This window comes from Castor canadensis, chromosome 16, assembly GCF_047511655.1.
Source record: "Castor canadensis chromosome 16, mCasCan1.hap1v2, whole genome shotgun sequence".
NCBI classification, from domain to species: domain Eukaryota; kingdom Metazoa; phylum Chordata; class Mammalia; order Rodentia; family Castoridae; genus Castor; species Castor canadensis.
The window spans coordinates 50,178,920-50,199,002 of record NC_133401.1 but is presented as its reverse complement, the minus strand read 5'-3'; the positions used below and the strand labels follow the sequence as shown (position 1 = coordinate 50,199,002).

The window sequence follows — 20,083 nt, the reverse complement described above, 5'->3', positions numbered from 1 at the left end:
TTGCATAATTTACATCTTGGTGATGAGTTTGAAATTTAGACACAGTCTAGTTAAGGCTAAAACTCATGTTCCTTCTAATATTCCATGCACATCTGCTTTCAATGTTGCTTGATGTATATTCATTTGTTCTCTGAAATAAAAGCAAATCTCTGTCATGACCTTAGTATCAAATCAAGTTCTGTGCAATGTAGAATTGTCAGTGTATTAAGTTAATTTTACTGAATCTTCTCTTTTTATTGGTTTCTTTCAAAAAGGAAAAAAAATGTTGTTCCAAATTTTAGCACCATGACCTTGTTATGTTACTTAGTTGTTGTAAGTTATTGTTTCTGCCTTCATGCTTGAATGGTTTCATAGCTGCTTTATCCTTCAACTGAAACTCAGTAGCCATGTGAGGTTGTAGGTGAGGAAATAAAGTCCCTTGGACTGAGGAAGCCACTGCTGCAGTCACAAAAGCCATTGGGCAAACAAAGCAATAATTATCTGGCATCCTTTCATGAATAGAAAATTAGAATAAAACTCCAACAATGTCATACTAGACTAGTAATAGACTTGTGTATCCTTCATCTGCAAATGAAAGTGTCTCATAAATTTACAAATTTACATTAGGTTACTGGCTTCCAGAAAAATGAGTGCCTTTGTGTTATACCAGTCATTCTTCTCATCATGATGGTCTGAATTCTTTTTCTTTCTTTTAAAGCAGAGGTATACATGGAATATGGACTATTGACCATTGCAAAAAGAGAAAATGCAAATGGGATAAAGATGCAAACAGTATATTAACACTAGATATATGAGGTTGAATCAAAATTACTCTTGAAAAAAGGGCCAGTGTCCCAATTATTCTGTACCTTTTTATATTCAGAGAACTTTCATCATATTTATTTATTTATAAACATATTGCTACTGTAGTTCAGAATATGGGTAGGCTAACTCAATGTAGCATGATTGATGATTCTTCACAAGTTTTAGGTATGTCCTAACATCCATTATAATTTTCGACATAATTATGAGCAACTGTACTATTATTTAATTACAAACACTTTTAATTAAGTAAATGAATTTTAATGATACAAATACATTTATGTATATACATATATTTACTTGCATTTATGTATTATATACATCTATACATATAAATACATACCAAGATCATATCATAGATACAGCTTAATAAAAACAACTTAGAATTCACTTAAAAAGTAAAAATTTTAGGTTTGGGCTATCTAAAGTTATCTGACATGCTACCACTAGCATTCATTCCATAGGTTGAGTAAACACTCAGGTAAAAATGTCCTTTTGTCCAGATAGGTACACTTACAAATATGAAATCCCATGACGAGAGAGTCAAAATCCTTTAGTTTTCAAGTATTTTTGTGTGTAAAGGGGTCATATTTGCTGGGATATGGCTCAAGTGGTAAAGCAATTGCCTCACAGGTGTGAGGCCCTGAGTTCAAACGACAGCACATGCTTCAAGCATGCTGAATTTTGAAGTAAATTAGCTAGTAGATGTATGGAATCATGGTTGTGGGATCAAATTTAAGAGAAAATTCTTTTAGGAGAATGGAGAACACCACTGAGAACAGGTTCCAGGAGAATATCAGTTCTTATTGTGGATTGAATGACTTTGTCAGTCAACATCGGCCAGACATACAGCAATGCCACAAGTCCTCCTTTGCTTGTAACTGAGGCAGCTGAACATTGAAACCAGTGTTTTCCTTAGAGCTGAATAGTTTTAGAACCTGATTCTAATATTAGTAATTGAACATAAAATAATAGATGCATGGCTGTCACTGGGAATGAGGTAGCATTAATGATTTTAGGGAGGAATTCCTTTAAACAGAGCAGAAAAGGACAACAGCTATTTCTTTTCAGGTGTGCACACACACATTATGTTACTCTGTTTCAGGTGTTTCATTAATCCCTTCGAACTCAATTCATGATCCTATGAAAGGAACACATTTAAATCACATTTAAGAAAGAGCTCTAAAAAGCTTAGAAAAAGTGCTTGCAGGGACACATGCTTCTTTCCCAAAGTGAGTTTTTCTTGAGATCACTTGTTTTCAGGTTTGGACACACATTTCTACAGACAGTTATCCTCAAGAAACAGAATTCTTGTGGGACTCTAACACATGCTGCCTGGAGTATGTATTAACTTAGATGAAAAGTCTTTGTTACTTTAGAAGATCTAGATGGACCTGCCGCGTTTCCAGTGCCCTCAGGTTTGAGTTATCTAAGAGTTGGGAGTCTTCTGCTGAAAGAGCAGCACTGTGTTCACAGGGTCTCTGCAGAACACAGGTGACATGAGTGTGACACTCAGTTGATCTTACAGTTTTTCCACTACATTCTGGTAGAAAACAGCACCCAGATCACACTGTGCTGCTGTGTACCATGGATGAGACTTTCAGGATTGGGAAGATGCTGTGGTGAAGGTTACACACTCTTTTTATACTTAATTATGTAAAAATGTGTTGAATTTCAAGCAGAATTTATAGTGTGTTGGGTAATTTTCAATGCCATTTGCTATCATATAACCAGTAAAGTCACGCTATAGTGCTGGTACAAGATGTTCAATAAGAACAGTCAAATGATGATTGATGCTTGTAATCTCTATACCTAATCTTTATTATGTGTGGCTCAAAAAAACACATTATTGCACTTCAAACAGGTGAAAGATCACCTTGCATTCAACAAGGCTGGGTGATGCACATACATCACTCCAGTGTAGGTCACACACACAGATTGGTATTTGTCAGTATTAATGTAATTTGAATACAAGTTCGCAGTCAAATATAGGAGGGAAAAGGTTCTTTCTTTGAAGATTTATAACTTAAAAAGAATCAAATAAACAAAACACTGATATGATTTGGAAAGTGCTTCATATTGATATCTCAGAAGAGACAGTAAAACATACTATGTTTTGGGACTTGTTCAAAGTATTGTGAGGATTTTCTGCCCTATACGCTGTAATAAAGGGTGCCTATAGGCGCTGGTGGCTCACACCTGCAATCCTAGCTACTTGGGAGGCAGAGATCAGGAGGATGGAGGTTTGAGGCCAGCCCTGGCAAATAGTTTGAGAGACCCTATCTAGAAAATACCCAACACAAACAAGGGCTGGTAGGGTGTCTCAAGTGGTAGGGCATCTGCCTAACAAGCATGAGGACCTGAGTTCAAACCCTAGTACCACCCTAATCACCTCCCCAGAAAAGTTGCAACCTGGAGAGGGTAAAATGGAATCAGGTTTTCAGGCACTGGCTAGAGTGTCACCTGGTCAGAATTCTTGGGGACATCTTAGCTTTAACGTTTAACCCTGCCCAAGTCACTCATTGTTCTTTATGCTTTAGTACCTAAGTTTTTCATTGTTGTAATTTTTGTTTTCTTTTTTGTGTATATTAACTGTCCAAAATAATGTGTTTCAATATGATATTACTTAGATCCAATATGACTGTACTTTGATCATATTCACCCCTATTACATGCTCTTGTAACTACCTCTCACTGTTCCCCTTCCTCTTCCCAAATAGCTCCTTTCTAATTTCATGTCTTGTTTTAAAACCTGTACTCCACATATGACAGCAAACAAGCTATATTTGTCTTTGTGAGTCTGGCTTTGTTTGCTTAATAAGATAATCACCATTGTCCTGAAAATGACTAAATAACACTTCATTGTGTATATGTACCATAGTTTCTTTCATTCATTTATTAATGGGGACCTAGGCTGACTCCACAACTGGGCTATTGTGATAGTGTCATGATAAACATGGCATGCAGATGTCTCTATTGTATGTTGCCTTTGATTTCTTCATGTATATATCAAAGAGTGATATAGCTGGCTCGCGTGGTGTTCTATTTTTTTGTTTTGTTTATTGAAGAACCTCCATGTTGATTTCCATAGTGGCTGCACTAATTTACATTCCTTTCAGCAGTGTTTGATCAAAACTACATTGAGATTGAGTCTTAACTCCAGTCAGAATAGCAATCATCAGATGAACAAACAACAGCACATATGCAGGAAATAAGGAACACTTTTTGTTTTTTTGAGACAGGCTGTTGTTCAAGGCCCATGCTGGCCTTGAGCTCACATTCCTCCTGCCTTAACCTGAATGCTAGGGTTAAGGTGTGCATGACTATAACTGGCCCAGTAACTAACTTTTTGATTTGTTGTGATGATTAAATTTCATAGCACCTCTAAAGTGTTTTTAGTGATATAAAGATAGTGTTTTCCACTTTATAGTCTCTATAGCAAGGTACAAATTAAATGGTAAGTATTGCTATCCCACATTAATATTTAAATGATAGAGGTAAAAGCTAAGTGAACAGGTCCCTCCAGAGCAAGATACATAGTGCTTCTCACTTGAGGAATCCTGGTTTCCCTATTAGTTTGGAATACAATATTAAAACATAATATCTGACTAAAGTTGAGGAATTTGGAGAACCAGAGTATATGCTGTATTGTGTTCAGTGTAGTAGCTCTCAGCACATGTGGTTATATATACTCAAAGTCACTAGTGTTATGTTTTGCATATAGTTTCTGTCTCCATGGCTTCCTGTCTTGACTTTCAATCAGCATTGTGAGATATAAAGAGTGTGGTAACTTAATCCAACCATGGTGTTTGCAGGTGGGGCCACAGTGGGGAGGTGATGAGGATTTGATAAAGTCACTGGGGGGTGAGGCTAATGATTGAATCAATCTTAGGGATTTACAAAAAGAGGGCAACATCAAAAAGACCCATATACAACATGTGTGTTCCCATCTCTTGCCATGTGAAGCTTTATAAGACCATAGGACTCTGCCAGTGAGAAGGCATCACTAGTTAAGGTCCCAGGACTGTCACCTACAGACCATGAGCAAACAAACTTCTTCTTTATCAAGAACCTGCCTTGGGCATTTCATTACAGCAATGAAACGTAGGCTGAAAAAGTTAAGCATTCAGTTTCTCAGGCAAATTGGCCCCATATCAGTGCTCAGCAAACAGATATGGTGAGTAGCTACACATCAAGCAGTGGAAATACAGAATGCATCTGTCATCGTGTAGAACTTTACCAAACAACATTTTTCTTGATAGCTTCTACTAAGAAATACTAAGTGGGATTAGAAATTAGGAGCACTGGAAGCAAGGACTCTTAGAGAGTTAAAAGCAAATTTTAATGGATTTCCTTTAAGCCATGTTGTGTGGGCTTGTAAAATAGTCACACTTTTTTCTAAAGCCCCTTTATCCTCAGAGAATTCTATTTGTAGACATGAAATTTTACTGATGTTTTCTATAAGGTAAACTGAATAACGAAATAAAACACAGTCAAGTGCAGAATCGAGTTATAATAATTTAGTTGGGCTAAAACTTTTGAGGTTCAAAGATTCATTGAGGAAGTTATGTTCTCATTTGTAATTTAGAGTTTTCTATTAGATATGTGCTACACAGGTAAGCTGTCTATCCCCTCCACCCCTGTTCCTTCCTGTAAGGGACCCCTTTTATGTCTGTCATTAAAAGGTATTTGAAGGCAGAAAATGCACTTGTATTTCTCATAGGATACAGTTGAACTTTCTATGAAAACTTTTGAGGGCCTTAATCAGTTATTTGACATGTGTTCAGAGAAAGTTTACTTTGTGCTCAGTCTTCTTCTATACTCTTAAGAGAGGAAGTAAGCATTAGCTCAAAGGAGGAGACCTGAGCAGGTTGGAGTTCTATGGGTATGGACAATACTTTGACCAAAGGGCTGGAAGTGAGAGGAAATGTGTCTAAAACTAAATAATTTGGTCAGGCTGCTTCATGACAGAGTGATCCACAGGTGCATTACCTGTGCAATCTTGGGCCAGGCTTTGATGCCTGGGTGTGTTTTTCAATCTGCAAAAAGGTCTCCCTGCAAAAATCAATGTACAATTTATGGGATTGATCTGAAAGGCTATACAGAGGTCATATTTGAGCTGGGATTTTGGAGCCACAGGTAATCCAGTTTTTTAAGGTATTTCCTAGGAGGTCAAAATGGATATGGAGATTAAACAGCATATGGAAATCATGCAGGCTGGGTGAGTGGCTCAGTGATAGTGTGTTTGTCCAGACGCTGTGAGAATCTGGAATTGATCCCCAACACTGAAAAAAGGCATAAAAGGCATAATGAGTCATGAAAGCATGAGTTATAAGGGAAAAGATGAGAAAGTTAGTGTGGTTGGGCACAGATGTGGATATTTGTGTGTGAATTAGATCTAAATGTGTTGGATAGGGAAGTGATGAGAGATGAGAATGAAGAAAATAGTTTGAGGTCACTCAACCAAACAGAACTTGAATGTAAAGTTTATTATATTCATATTGTTAGTGCCTTGCAGGGAACCAATACATTTACATTTGTGTTTTTGCAATAAATGGAGAAATAGGAGGATAGGTAGATAGGTGAATGGATGGATGGATAGATAGATGAATGATTGATGGATAGATAGATGGATGGAGACAAATGGGAGAATGGATAGATGGATGAATGGATGGATGCACAGGCAGATTGGATCTTGAGTACATTTAGTTTAAGTGAGGGTACTCTGTATAATGCTGCTAGTTTTGGTGTTAATCCTTGGATAGTTGAGGTAGTAGGAAGTTCTAAAGCAGGAAGATGTTGTGATCAAATTTACATTTTCTAAATGTAAATTTGAAAAAACTGCCTAGAGTGAGAAGCAAATATAGGCAGGGCAATTGCAGGGGAGGCTAATGGGATATTCTAGCAAGACATGCTGAGTTCTGAAAGTGGGGAAGTACAGAAGAAATTTCAGTAAAAACATTCTAAGCAAGGGAAGATTTTTGTCAGGCAAAGATGAGGGGTACCAAATGGGTCTCTCCATCTGGAGAAAAACGAGAATTTGCTCAAATAATTTCTGAATCTATTCTGATGTTTAAAATATGTAACTATGTGAGATGGATATGCTAATTTGTTTGACTATAGTAATCAGTTCACAATGCGTGTGTATATTAAAACATCTCATTTTTTATCTTAAATATATAAGATAAAATAAGAATATGTAACTTTGGCACATTAGCATCTTTTAAAAGAAATGTTCAGTTAGGATGAAAGCTTTGGGGTGACTATGTACTCCATGATCCTGGATCATTGTCTGATCTTCAGTCAGGAATTCAGATGTCTCACATTGTTACTGGCTTCACTGAGAGAATTCCTATAGACCAGGCAGAAGCTGCAGGATGTTTTAGGACTCAGCCTAGAAGCCATGCAGCCTCATTTTTGTCTCCTTCTATCAGGCTCACATGAAGCAAAGGGCCAAACCCCAGTCATGGTGAGAGGATTCCTGGGAGGGTCTTATGGGAGGCCCTCCTGTGGAGGCCAGACAAGAAAGTCTCTTGAGGCACTTGCCTAAGAAATAACACCCACTTTTTGTATATCTACTTATTTCCAGCTTGTTTATCTGAAAAGTGATAATAAGATGTGTTCAACAACACAACAGACATTTTGGGATGGTATTGAGCCATTACCCAGGTCCTCTAAACCCAGCTCCACTTCCCTTGAGGACATTCTTGATCCATTCTTCATTGTAATAATAAAGCAAACAATGTATTTGTAGTTCTTTTTCTTGATTTATCACTTCACATAATGTATTCAAGCTACTGCCTGCAAAACAGGATGAATTTACATCCTTTATGCACCTCAGCATCTCACTTCTACACAAACTTTATTGTACTTTTACTTCCTCCTCATATTTTGAAAATACATTCAGGTCTATTATATGCATAATTAAAAGAACAGGGAATTTATTGACATGTCTCTATTAAAATTGAGGAAATTATCATACTTTGCCTTTTCTTACTTTACACTTTACAGTAATGATCTTTCTTTTATGTTCCACAGTTTATAATATTTATGATCTGTCTATAAATAGAACCAAATTTTTAATTCTCTATGGGTGCATGAATTCTACAATTTGTAAGGGGGAAGGATATATAATTGTTTACCCTATTATAATCATGAAACTGTTCTTTTTTGTTGTTATTTTTTGTGGTTATGAGGTTTGAACTCAGGGTCTCATGCTTGCTAGGTAGGAGCTCTGTCACTTGAGTCACTGTGCCACCCAGAAACTCCTATTCTTTAGAATCAAAATGATGTGATTAACTGTAGGAAAAATGCAGCTATGTGTCATTAAACCTGGTACATGAATGAGAATATTTCAATATCAAAACCAAGTGGATATTCTTCCCTTTAAACACAATCTTTAGCTTAAAATTAAAATCCATTTCTTTCCTGTGTATTATTTTTAATATTTTAAAGTGCCTTTCTTTTCTTCCTGACTCATTCTTCCAGAACACTTGTGATAATGTTTTTAAAGTATAAATGTGCTTCTCAATGGACAACCTATTTTTGGAAGCCCTTTGGTTTCTTAGGTAGGCAGCCTCCAAGATGACTCTTGATGTTCTTCACTTCCTTGTGTCACTCCCTCATGTAACCATCTCTAAAACCTTACATGTGGGCTAGCCTTCTTCCTCCTCTTCCTCCTTCTTCCTTCTTCTTTTCTTCTTCTGCCTTCTCCTCCTCCTTCTTCCTCCTCCTCTTCCTCTTCTTACTTCTTCCTTCTTCCTCTCCTCCTCCTCCTCGTCCTTCTCCTCCATCTTTAGGAAAAAGCAAAGATTTATTAGGACATCATTCAAACAGGGTGGAATGGTGGGGCACAGTATGCCAGGGCAGGGTTGAGAGTGGGTTTCATACATTGGGTTATGTGACTGGGTGTCCCTTTTGGTTGACCTTATGATCAAGTTATACTACTTATAGATACCACCCAAAAGAATCAGAGTTGGCTTACTACAGAGATATTTGTATATCCATGTTTGTCACAATAGCAAAGTTGTGCAGTCAGCCTAGATTTCCATCAACAGACAAACAGATAAAGAAAATGTGGTATATAAGCAATGGAGTTTGATTCAGCTATAAAGAAGAGCAAAATTATGTCACTTGAAGGAAAATGGATGGAACTGGAATCATCCTGTTAAAATAAGCCAGTTTCAAAAATACAAACAGCCTATGTTTACTTTCATATGTAGAATTTGGTAGGGGCAGGACAAGAAAGTAAAAACAGGGACTATTAAGGAGGTGGGAGGGATAAGGGAGAGTGTGGAGTAGGGATAAGAAAGGGTAATAGGGTGAATTTGATCAAAGTATGTTTAATTATATATCGTTATCTTACACGTGTCCCTCAATTGTATGTTAGAGGTGTGTGGATGGACAGCTTCTCTCTTTAGTTACATAGGTCTATAGACAGATGGGAATTATACTTAAGGAGCTTTACACAAGTGGCCAAATTCACATATGAACTTGATTTCAATGATGATTCTGGACTTTGAGCTGATGCTGTAATGGGAAGTCACTTCCAAGACTAGATATAAAATACTTGTGGTCCTACCCTATGCATTCTTTTGTGCTCTCTTGGGTTTCTCACCTGGGGGAAGCCAGTCTCCATGTTGAAGAGCAGCTCTGTGGAGAGGCCCAGGTGAGGTGGGAGCATGAACTGTGAGCACCAGATAAGTTTGCAGTGAAGATGTGGCCAGAGCTGCAGCCCCATCTGATGGCTTGATGTAGCCAATTTGGCCAGAATCTACTTAAATTCCATGGATATATTCCTCATACATCTGTTCTTTTAAGTCTTTAAATTCTGGGGATAATTTCAAGATGCAGCCATAGGTGATTCATATGGTGATCAGTAGTAAATGACTAAATAATTAAGTGTAAAAGATTTTTTGTTTGATTAAGGACAATCCATACTCATCATTTAGCATGTGAAAGGTCAAATGTGGCCAGGCCATATTGCATGTGGAGATTATAGTTTATTTGAGAAGAGAGAATTATGTCACCTGTCTCATCCTTTCTCCCTGATATCTGCAGTTAGGATGTTTTATTGAGTTGCACTTGGATGGTCCTATTCACAGTCAAGGGCATTATATGCATCAGAGTCCTGTGTGCTTTGATAAGAGTAAAGGGAAGAAAGACCAATCCTGTGAGTTCTGGACTGAGTTAGAGATGATGAATGAGAAGCAGTGTGCATGAGTTTCTAGAAGTCTCATTGGTAAGCTGGAAATGTTTCTAGATCACCTCCTCCGGGAAGATGTGAGAAAAATAAACACATCAGTAGGCATCAGTAGGGGCTGGCACCCTTCATAATGCTGGGAACTAGGAGGTTCAATCCTCCCTGTGTTCTCCATGCAAATTTCATAGACAGCTAGACTGTTTGCAACATTGCTCATTAGTGGCAGTAACTCCCTGTGGATGGAGCATAGACCTCAGGTTATTACATGCCAAATACTTTTCTTTTTGTGTTCCTTCCTTCCTTCAAATAATTGAGTGCACACTATGTTATACTTTCTGCTCTATATCCTGAGATGACAGCAAAAGGTAGAACAGATAAAGTCCTTGTCTTCATGAGCTTTTACCTGTGAATGGATGTGATGCTATAGTTAGTTCTTCCTGGAAGAATCTACTTTGATGCCAGCACCACTCTTGACTGTACTGGTAGCTACAGGAGGGAATCTAAATTCCTTCCACTTGCAGAGCTGTCACCAGTGTGCCAAAGACTAATTTTCTCTGAAGGTAATGTGTAAGAATTTCTACTCTGTGGGTGAGATGCTGACCTCTCACAAGTGTAGCAGGAGAAGGGGATTTTGAGTAAGTCTCTGTGTATCAGCCATGATCTGCTGAGACTGGTTTCCTCTCAGCAGTCAGTGGCCACTGTCCCAGTCATGGCACTGAGAGAGGACCAATTGGGCTGAATTCCCAGGACTCTCCTGAACACATAGGGGTTTGTTGACATAGAAAGTAGGGGAGGTTGAGGCATGGAGGGACACAGACACTTTTTGCTTCCATTTCTACTAGGGCTTCTGTATTTCACACCAAAAAATAAAAGTTGCAGACCAAACTGTAAAGGGCCAAATTCCAATTGTATATATAAAAGTTATTTGTCATAACCAAAATTCTGACTCTGAAACTAGAACAATTTAATTTAAGACATAAAATGCCCTTGACAAACATTCCCTGATTAAGTTAAAACTTACTCCAAGGGATATAAATAAAACATTCTTTATGACTAAACATTCATTTTACAAGTAGACTTGCTCTTTAATCAGCTAAGGTTAAGCTAAGGAAAAAAAGACTGTTTCCAATGACAGGCAAAGTATATTTAAAATGTGTAAAAGTACACAAGGGCATTCATAACCTTTGGAGCCAAGGCCATATGGCAAGTAATATCTGCAAGGCAAATATTTTGAAAATGTTTCTTTCCTCTTCCCTGCAGTTGTATAAGTGCAAGCCAAGGTTTAGCAACTGGCAGAAGTCTGTGGAAATGTTAGCCAAGCAAGTGCTCTGGCATGACTGGCCAAAGTAAATGTAGGTTTCTTGTCAGGGCTTCAAATTAACATTTCTGTGAAGATGTGTTTACTAGGGAGTGAACATCTGCAGTGAAATCCTAAAACATGTATGTGACTGGATTAAGAAGATGCTTGTTATTGTATATTGTCACTGTGTGAATTACAGCTACACTTTTATGTAGAATAAAAACAATGCATATAAACCTTGAGTTACACAGCATGAATATTTGTTAATGACTCAATATTCTCTTGCACACCATGGATTTAGAAAAATACATTTGCTTGGCCTGTAGACTCTACAATTAGCTGTGCCTAAGCAAGTACTTCTAAAATATATGTTGCTTTGATCATCATCCTGCATTTATAGACAATTTTAGTATAATTTTTGCAAATAAGTACTTTTTATTTTCAAAGTTACTTTGGAAGTTTTAGCAAAATATGCCAGTTTTGCATAATTTTAAGATTCTTGTAATGTTGTGCAGAGGATGAAATGATTCTGTGTCTTCCCTGCTTCATGCTACTTTTGAGACAAGAATAAGATCGTAAGATTTAATGGCCAGTCTATTTAGAAAGACACAACACTTTCTTAAGATTTTATGTGTACTAAATGAGGGTTGGGCAGTAATCCCACTTCTCATCACTCACCAATGAAATTATGTAATGTCTTAAAGGATAGAATAATAGAAAATGCTATTTTTATAGAGTATGTAGCACATCTGAATCTTTGGTGATTCATTTTTGTTATGTGTGCTATAAAGAGAGCAGAAAACTGTTTAGGATTAATCACACCTCACAAATTGCTACATGTAATAAAATAAGAAAATAATACCTTAGGATGGCATGATTAGTGCTCTTTTCAGACCATGACAATTTCAGAAAACGTACATTACTCTGTGGACGAAATATTTTCATTTTATGTTGATAGCAGAGTACCTAATAAGTTAAAACTTAGGTCAAAGGAATGTTGTGAATATTTTGGTTGTGTCAGGAATTTATACACATTTAACCCTTGATCTTTTTTCTTTCTTTCTTTCTTTCTTTTTTTGGTGGTAGTGGGGTTTGAATTCAGGGCTTCATGCTAACTAGGCAGGGACTCTAATGCTTGAGCCACACCTCCATCCCTTTTTTGCTCTGGTTACTTTTGAGATAGGTTCTCACATTTTGTCCAAGCTGGCCTGGCCTGAACTGCCCTCCTATTTTACCTTAACTGGGATGACAGAGGTATGACACCATGCCCAGTTTCATTTGATTGAGATGGGGTCTCACAAACGTTTTTTACTAGGTTGTCCTTGAATAAGATCTTCCTGATTTTAGCTTCCTGTGTAGCTTGGGATGACAGGCACATGACACTTCAGAAGCTACTGGTTGAAAAGGGGTCTCAAGAATGTTTTGCCAGGGCTGGCCTTGGACCATGAGCCTCTTGATCTCAGTTTCCCAAGTAACTAATATTATAGGCATGAGCCACTGGTGCCTGACCTTTTTATTATTATTATTATTTTAATGGAAATGTTTGGGAATCTGAGTTTTGTACCTGGATTATTTTCCTCTATAATTGAGTCAATTGCGATGTTTCCTTCTAGAGACAAGTTGCTCTGCTTCTCTCTAAGAAAGTAAATCTCTTTTTCAGGAGTGAATTTCTCTTGAAGTAGGCATCAAATCTGTTGACACTGATACCTCTTTTGATCCTCTAATAGGTTATGACCCCAAAGGCTGTAGCCTCGTTCAGTGTGTTCCTGTCCTTTGATCTGTTTTGTCACAGGTAGCCCATGAGCAATGCATCTAGCTCCTCTAATGCTGTTGAAAACCAGGCAAAGGGCCAGACCTGTGCTGGAGCAACATCAGATTAATGTGTCAGTAATTGAAATGAAAGCTGGAGGATACCTGAGAGACTTCAACTGTTTCAGACCAGAGATGCAAGCAGGTTCTCTCTGCAGCTATGTAAAGTGTTTCCTTTTTGGGCCATTCTTCTTTTGACTGGTTCTTCTACCTTCTATTTGTGACTGTTTAGACTAATAATGCTTGTCTAAGCCTGGATAAAACCTACACATGTGGTTCACAATTATGATGCAGAAAAAGAAACATTCTTGTTTCACTGAGCTCAAATGGACAATTCTTGTAACTCCTTAAAACAATGTGTGTCCTGGAGTAAGTGCACCATAACCTATATTACTGTCCAAATATCTTCCTAAGAAAATGTCCCCTCCACTCCTCTCCCCCCCTCCCCTCCCTTTTCTTTTCAGTGCTGGGAATGGAACCCAGAGTCTCTTATTCATGCAAGGCAAGCTCTCTACCACTGAATGATACCACAGGTCATTTCACCATCACTGCCATTATCATGATGATAAAAATGATTATATTAATGTCAGAGCAATTTTTCAAAAACTATGGCGAATAATTTAACTGAGTGTTTCTTTTTAATGAGCAGTGAGATCACAGTGTAAAAACAAACAATCAAAAAAGTTGATTTTCTCCCTCTTGTTACAAGTTTGGTTTCATGTTCTTTTTTTTTTTTTTAAGGTAGAGGTGATATTTTCAAAGGTTTGGACCAAACCTGGGAAATCAGTCTTGGTACTCCTTAAGAAAGGGAAGAAAACAGATAGGTGTAAAATTGATAAGGAGGGTGTTCCTGTGTGGAGATGGCTTCCATTAGAATGGGAATGGGACAGAGTTTGTGCAGTCATTCAGATGATAGAGGTCAGAGCTCTCTTACACCTTGAACATGTACAACTAGGTACAGAGTGAGTTTTAGGGAGAGCCGCCCATAGACTATGTGACCTTGGGCACCATGCCAAAAGTATTCTCAGCACAACTTGTAGACGGCATTGCTGAGTGGACATTGTGGTAGCAACACATAGAGATAAGAGGGAAGTGGTGACAAATAAGAAAGTGAGGGAGGCCATGCAGCAGAGCAGGACCTCAGTGATTTAGTGATACGGACTTATGGCCAGGGTCATCATGTTCTAATTTTCCATGGTATTCTGGTCCAGGCACTCTGTGTATGTCAGTGGGGATACCCAGCATCAGGCCTTTAGAACCTTCATAAGAGGCAGTTAAAGTCAGATCCTCTTTAATTTCATAGAGAACAAGGGAGAGCTTTGACAGTGATTTGCTCCTTCAGTATTATAAGAAAGCTAATCCCTGTTACATAAACAGCATGAATTTTGTTATGTACCTATATATGAAGCATTGTGAGGGCAGGGACCAGACACTGTCTGTCTTACTGCCAGTTCCCACAGGCAGAATAAATAACTAACATACGCTGGGCTTTATGCGTACTAAACATTTCTGTATTTGTTATGATTCTGCTATAATTAATGCAGTTTTAGCAGGAAGGAAGTGTACTAGAAGGATGGAGAGGCAAATAGCTAGTGACCTGTAGAATTTCCAACTATCTTTATATCACTGAATTCTCTCCTGAAACACACAGTCTTCCTATACTTGGTAGGACACTTTTATCAGCACTGCTAGGTTTGTTTTTGTCCAGTCTCATGATCTGATAGGCAGAGACATTCATCCTAGCTATGGTTTAAAAATCCCAAGAAGGACTCTGACTTCCTTATGTGGGGCAAATGACCAGGACATTTACCAGGGGCAGTATCATTGGTCCATTTCAGCTTTAGTGGTTACCCTTGTGGTCAGCACTAACTCCCAGTAGCAGGAATTTAAAGTGACAGGCAGACTGAATCAATTGCAACAAATAGGTTTTGTTCACATTATAGGATTGAATCCAGGGCCTCTTGCTCACTAGAAAAACATGATAGCACTTGAGTCATACCCCAGACCTTTTGTTTATTTGTTTGTTTGTTTTTATGATACTGGGGTCTGAACACTGTGCTTCATGCCTTTTTATTTTCTTTCATATTACCATATTATTGTTTTACTGAGGGACATTAGGACATTTACAAAAGTGTTTACACCCTCTCCATCATTCTCCTTTATTCCACCTCCCCTACTTCAACAGGTCTCATTGTTCCACTTTCATATATGAGTACATAATCCACCATATTCACTCTCCTTCACCCTTTCCTTATGTCTTCCCCTCTTTCACTGGAACAAACCCTTAGACAAGAACTGTTTTCCCTCATGTCCTTCATTTTTGAAAAGAGATATTTTTGTTTGTTTAGGATAGCTATACAGGGAGTCTCATTATGACATTTCCAAGAATCTATGTAGTATAACCCAAATTGCTTCAGCGCCTCCATTTTCCTTTCTACGTTAGTGCTCATTTTATAGTGATTTCAAAGTGTTGAAAAGGCTATATTCTTTCTTGTATAGAGAGTACATCAATCATACATACCATCTTCACTTCCTTCTTTTACCATCTCCCTTCCATTAGTGCCATCCCTTCAGCGTGACCTGGTTTTCATTCTTTACCTTCATTGTCTGTTCTGACCTTCAGTGTCTGTTCATTGTTCAGTAGAAATTTTGCCTTGGTATTATATATGTGCTGTGCTTAAGTCAATATAACCCCGCTCCACTGCACTTCCTAGCCCGTTCCCCGCCCCACCAAATCCTGTCTTGTTTAGCAGTTTTTTGTGAGTTTCATTGTGTCTTGTTCCTACACAGATGTGATCTGTGTCATTAATATTCATTATCTTTCTTTCCCTCCACTCTTAGTCTCCTCTACCAGTCCCCCTTATGGGTACATGTACTGTATATCTTTGTGGGTATACATAGTATTGCTTGTATTTGTATTGGGCCTATATTCTGCCTATAAGGGATAACATGTGGCCCTTGACCCTCTGAACCTGGCTAACTTCACTTAAGATGATGTTCTCCACTTCCATCTATTTACCTTCAAATCATAAAATTTCGTTCTTCTTTATGGCTGAATAAAATTCCATTGTATATAAATACCACATTTTCTGTTGTTTTTTTCTTTGCAGTACTGGGATTTGAACTCAGGGCCTGTATCTTGAGCCACTCCACCAGTCCTATTTTGAATTCCACATTTTCTTAATCTATTCATCAGTCGTGGGGCATCTTGGCTGTTTCCATAGCATGGGTATTGTGAACAATGTTGTAATAAACGTGGGTGTGCAGGTGCCTTTGCTGTAACCTGACTTACATTCCTTCAGGTATATCTCTAGGAGTGGTATTGCTGGATCATATGGCAGATCTAGTTTTAGTCTTTTGAGGACCCTCTATACTGCTTTTCATAGTGGTTGTATTAATTTACATTCCCACCAACAGTGTATGAGGGTTCCTTTTTCCCCACATCCTCACCAACATGTGTTGTTGGTTGTGTTCTCTAACAGGACTGAGGTGGAATCTTAACATGGTTTTGATTTGCATTTCCTTTATGACCAGGGATGTTGAGCATTTCTTCGTGTGTTTTTGACCATATGTTGGTATCAGTGGGAATGGGGAGGTAGTGAGGAAAGGGAGTAGGACATATATGACATGTTGTAAGAACTTTTGTAAATGCCACAATGTACCCCCACCTAGAACAATAATAAAAAATGAAGAAGAAAAGGAAAATGTTCTATTTAGTTCATTTGTTCATTTCTTCATTGGGTTGTTGATTCTTTAGGAGTTTATTTTTTTGTGTTCCATTTATTATTCTGGGTATTAATCCCTTGTCAGATGTATAGCTGGCAAAGATTTTTCTCCCATTCTATAGGCAGCCTCTTTGATGTGGTGACCTTTTCTTCTACTGTGCAGAAACTTTTTAGTTTCATGTACTCCCATTTGTCAATCCTTTCTCTTAGTTGCTGGGCCATTGGTGTTCTATTTATGAAGTTATTGCCTATGCCTATAAATTCCAGTGTATTCCCTACTATTTCCTGTAGTTATTTCAAAGTTTCAGGTCTTATATTAAGGTCTTTAATTCATTTTGAGGTGGTATTTGTACAGGGTGAAAGACATTGATAAAGTTCTTGATACAGATTACCAGTTTTCTCAGCATTTGTTGAAGAGGCCATCTGTTTTTCATCATATGTTTTGAGCACTTTTATCAAAAATCTGGGTCTTCTATTCTGTTCCACTAGTCTTCATTTCTGTTTTGTAACCATGCTGTTATTATTGCTAGGCTCTGTAGTATAGTTTGAAGTCAAGTATTGTGATACTTCTATTTTTGCTCAGTATTTCCTTGATTATTCAGTCTTTGGGACTTTCATATGATCTTTAGGGTTGATTTTTCAACCTCTGTGAGGAATGTCATTGAAATTTTGATGGGAATTACATTTAAAAACTGTATTGCTTTTGATAATGCAGTCATTTTTACACTATTGATTCTACTAATCCATGACTGTGAGAGATCTTTCCATCTTTTGTAGTCTTCCTTGATTTCTTTCTTTAGTGTTTTATAGATTGCATTGTAGAGATTTTTCACTTCCTTTGTGAAGTTTATTCCTAGGTATTTCATTTTTTTTTGAGGGTACAATAAATGGAATTGTTTTCCTATGTTTTTTTCTCATTGTTGGTACATAGAAAGACTACTGACTTTTAAAGTTGATTTTGTATCCTGGCACTTTGCTGAAGGTATTTATAATGTCTAGGAGTTTTTTGGCCAAGTTTTCTGGGTCTTTTAGGTATAAGATCATGTCAGCTGCCTTCTTCTTTTTCCTATTTGAATTCCTTTTATTTATTTTTCCTGTCTTATTGCATTGGTTAGGAATTCCAAGACTACATTGAATAAAAGCAGAGAGAGCAGGAACCTTGATCTGATTCCTAACTTTAGATGAAATGGTTTCAGTTTTTTTCCCTTTAATATGATTTGGCTATAGACATGCCATATACAGCTTTTGTTATATTGAGGTAATTCCTTCTATTCCTAGCTTCATCAGAGCTTTTATCATGAAAGAATGATGGTTTTTGTCAAAGGCTTTTTTCGCATCTATTGAGATGGTCATTTGATTTTTGTCTTTGCTTCTATTAATATGCTGTAATACATTTTATGACTTGTGTATTTGGAACCATCCTTATATCCCTGGATTGAAACTGACTTTAATCATGGTATATGATCTTTTTGATATGTTGTTAAATTCAGTTTGCCTGTATTTTATTGAGAATTTTTGCATCTAAGATTATTAAAGAGATTGGCGTATAATTCTCTTTTTTGTTATTGTCCTTATCCAGTTTTGGGATAAGGGTAATACTGACTTTGTAGAATGAGGTTATGGCAGTGTTCCTTCCCCTTCTATTTCATAGGAAAGTTTGGGAAATATTGGTATTAATTCTTCTTTAAGGTCTGGTAGGACTCAGTAGTGAATCTATCAGGTCCTGAACTTTTAATTTTTGGGATATTCTATTGCTACTTCAATTTCATTACTTGCTATAGATCTATTTTTGTGATTTACATTCTCTTGGTTCAATTTTGGTTGGTCATATGTGTCAAGAAATTTTTCCATTTCTTCTAGATTTTCCAATTTACTTGAATATGGATTTTCAAAGTATTCCCTAATGATCCCCTGGATTTCACTGGTGTTTTTGTTATCTTCCTTTTCATTTCTAATTTTATTAATTTTGGACCTTTTCCCTCCTCATTTTACTTAGCTTTGCTATGCTTATTTACCATTAATGGCTGTCTGTATTTTTTTTTGAGATAGGGTTTTGCTAATTTTGCTGGGGCTGGGGTGGGGCTGAACTCTGCCTCAAGAGTAGCTTGGATTACAGAAATGACCTACCACACCTGGCTATTCATAATTCTTTTAACAATGATCTCAGACAAAACTTTATATCACACATTTTGTAAACAGCAAAATTGTGTTCTAAAGACAATTAATAGGCTATTTATAGTCACTCATTTTATGAAGGTGAGTTTAAATCCAGTTTCAGGAGGATTCCAAGATTGCGGCTAGAGGGAGGAAGCAGAAAGCGTACCTCATAAAGTAAAATCTTGGAGAGACACTGGAGACACACCTTAAAGGAAAAACCACAGAGAAGAGGCAAAACTTTGAGTCCTTCACACCTCCAGCCTGTGCAGAGCATTCCCACTTCATGTTAAATGGAGAAACCAGGAGGGCTCCTATGCCACCGCCAGACACCAGCTCCCAGATGGCTTGGGAAGACGCAGACCACAAGGTGAGCTAAACAGCATGCGGTACTCCCACAGACAACCCTGGGCCAGATCAGCATAGCCCCCTGGACAAACTGACCCCTACCCAGGGAAAAAAGAAAAAAAAACTGAATAATAAGCAATAACAACAAAAAAGACATGTAGCAAAGAGGGCGGGGCACCCTGAGCACCAAAGTAGGGGAGGGGAAATCCCTTACAACAAACTGGCTGGAGAAGGCAGGAGTGGCGGCACACGCCCAGCAACCAGGAGCAGGAAAGCTTGTAAAAGTGGCGGTGGGAGGAAAACTCCACAGGAGAGGGGGGAGATCCACTTCCCACATGAGCTGTAAATAAACAAGCTGGCCAGAGAAGGCAGGTGCAGTGTCACCTCCCCCAGTGTGCTTGGAAAGGGGAAAGCTTATAGCAGTGGCAGTCGGGCCCAGGAGAACTCTAAGTATACATAGCCTGCCAGGCCAGGTGAGTGCTAAGCTTGCTCCTGAGAGCTGCATAAATAAAGCCTCCAGTAACAGCAGGCTGACAGCAGTGGGCAGGGGAGCCACAGCCTCAGGTAGCCATTCACAGAACTGTCTCCAGACATTTTTTTCTCCCTATCTTTGATGAGACAACAACCGAACTACAACTGCATGCTAAAAAACTTACTGAAACTGTATTTCATTTCAACTGGGGACACTTTGTGGGTTTTGTTTTGTTTTGTTTTGTGTTTTTTAGGTTTTATGCCATTTGATGAG

General features: G+C 37.9%; 1 long non-coding RNA gene across 1 annotated transcript in view; it reads left to right on the top strand.

The window, feature by feature from the left end:
- The window catches only part of LOC141417827 (uncharacterized), a 235,523-nt gene extending 215,756 nt beyond the window's left edge, over positions 1-19,767 (top strand). The window contains exon 5 of the long non-coding RNA XR_012442432.1: positions 19,109-19,767. This is a non-coding gene — a long non-coding RNA (uncharacterized lncRNA). The remainder of the gene's footprint in view (positions 1-19,108) is intronic.
- Positions 19,768-20,083: the final 316 nt, after the last annotated feature.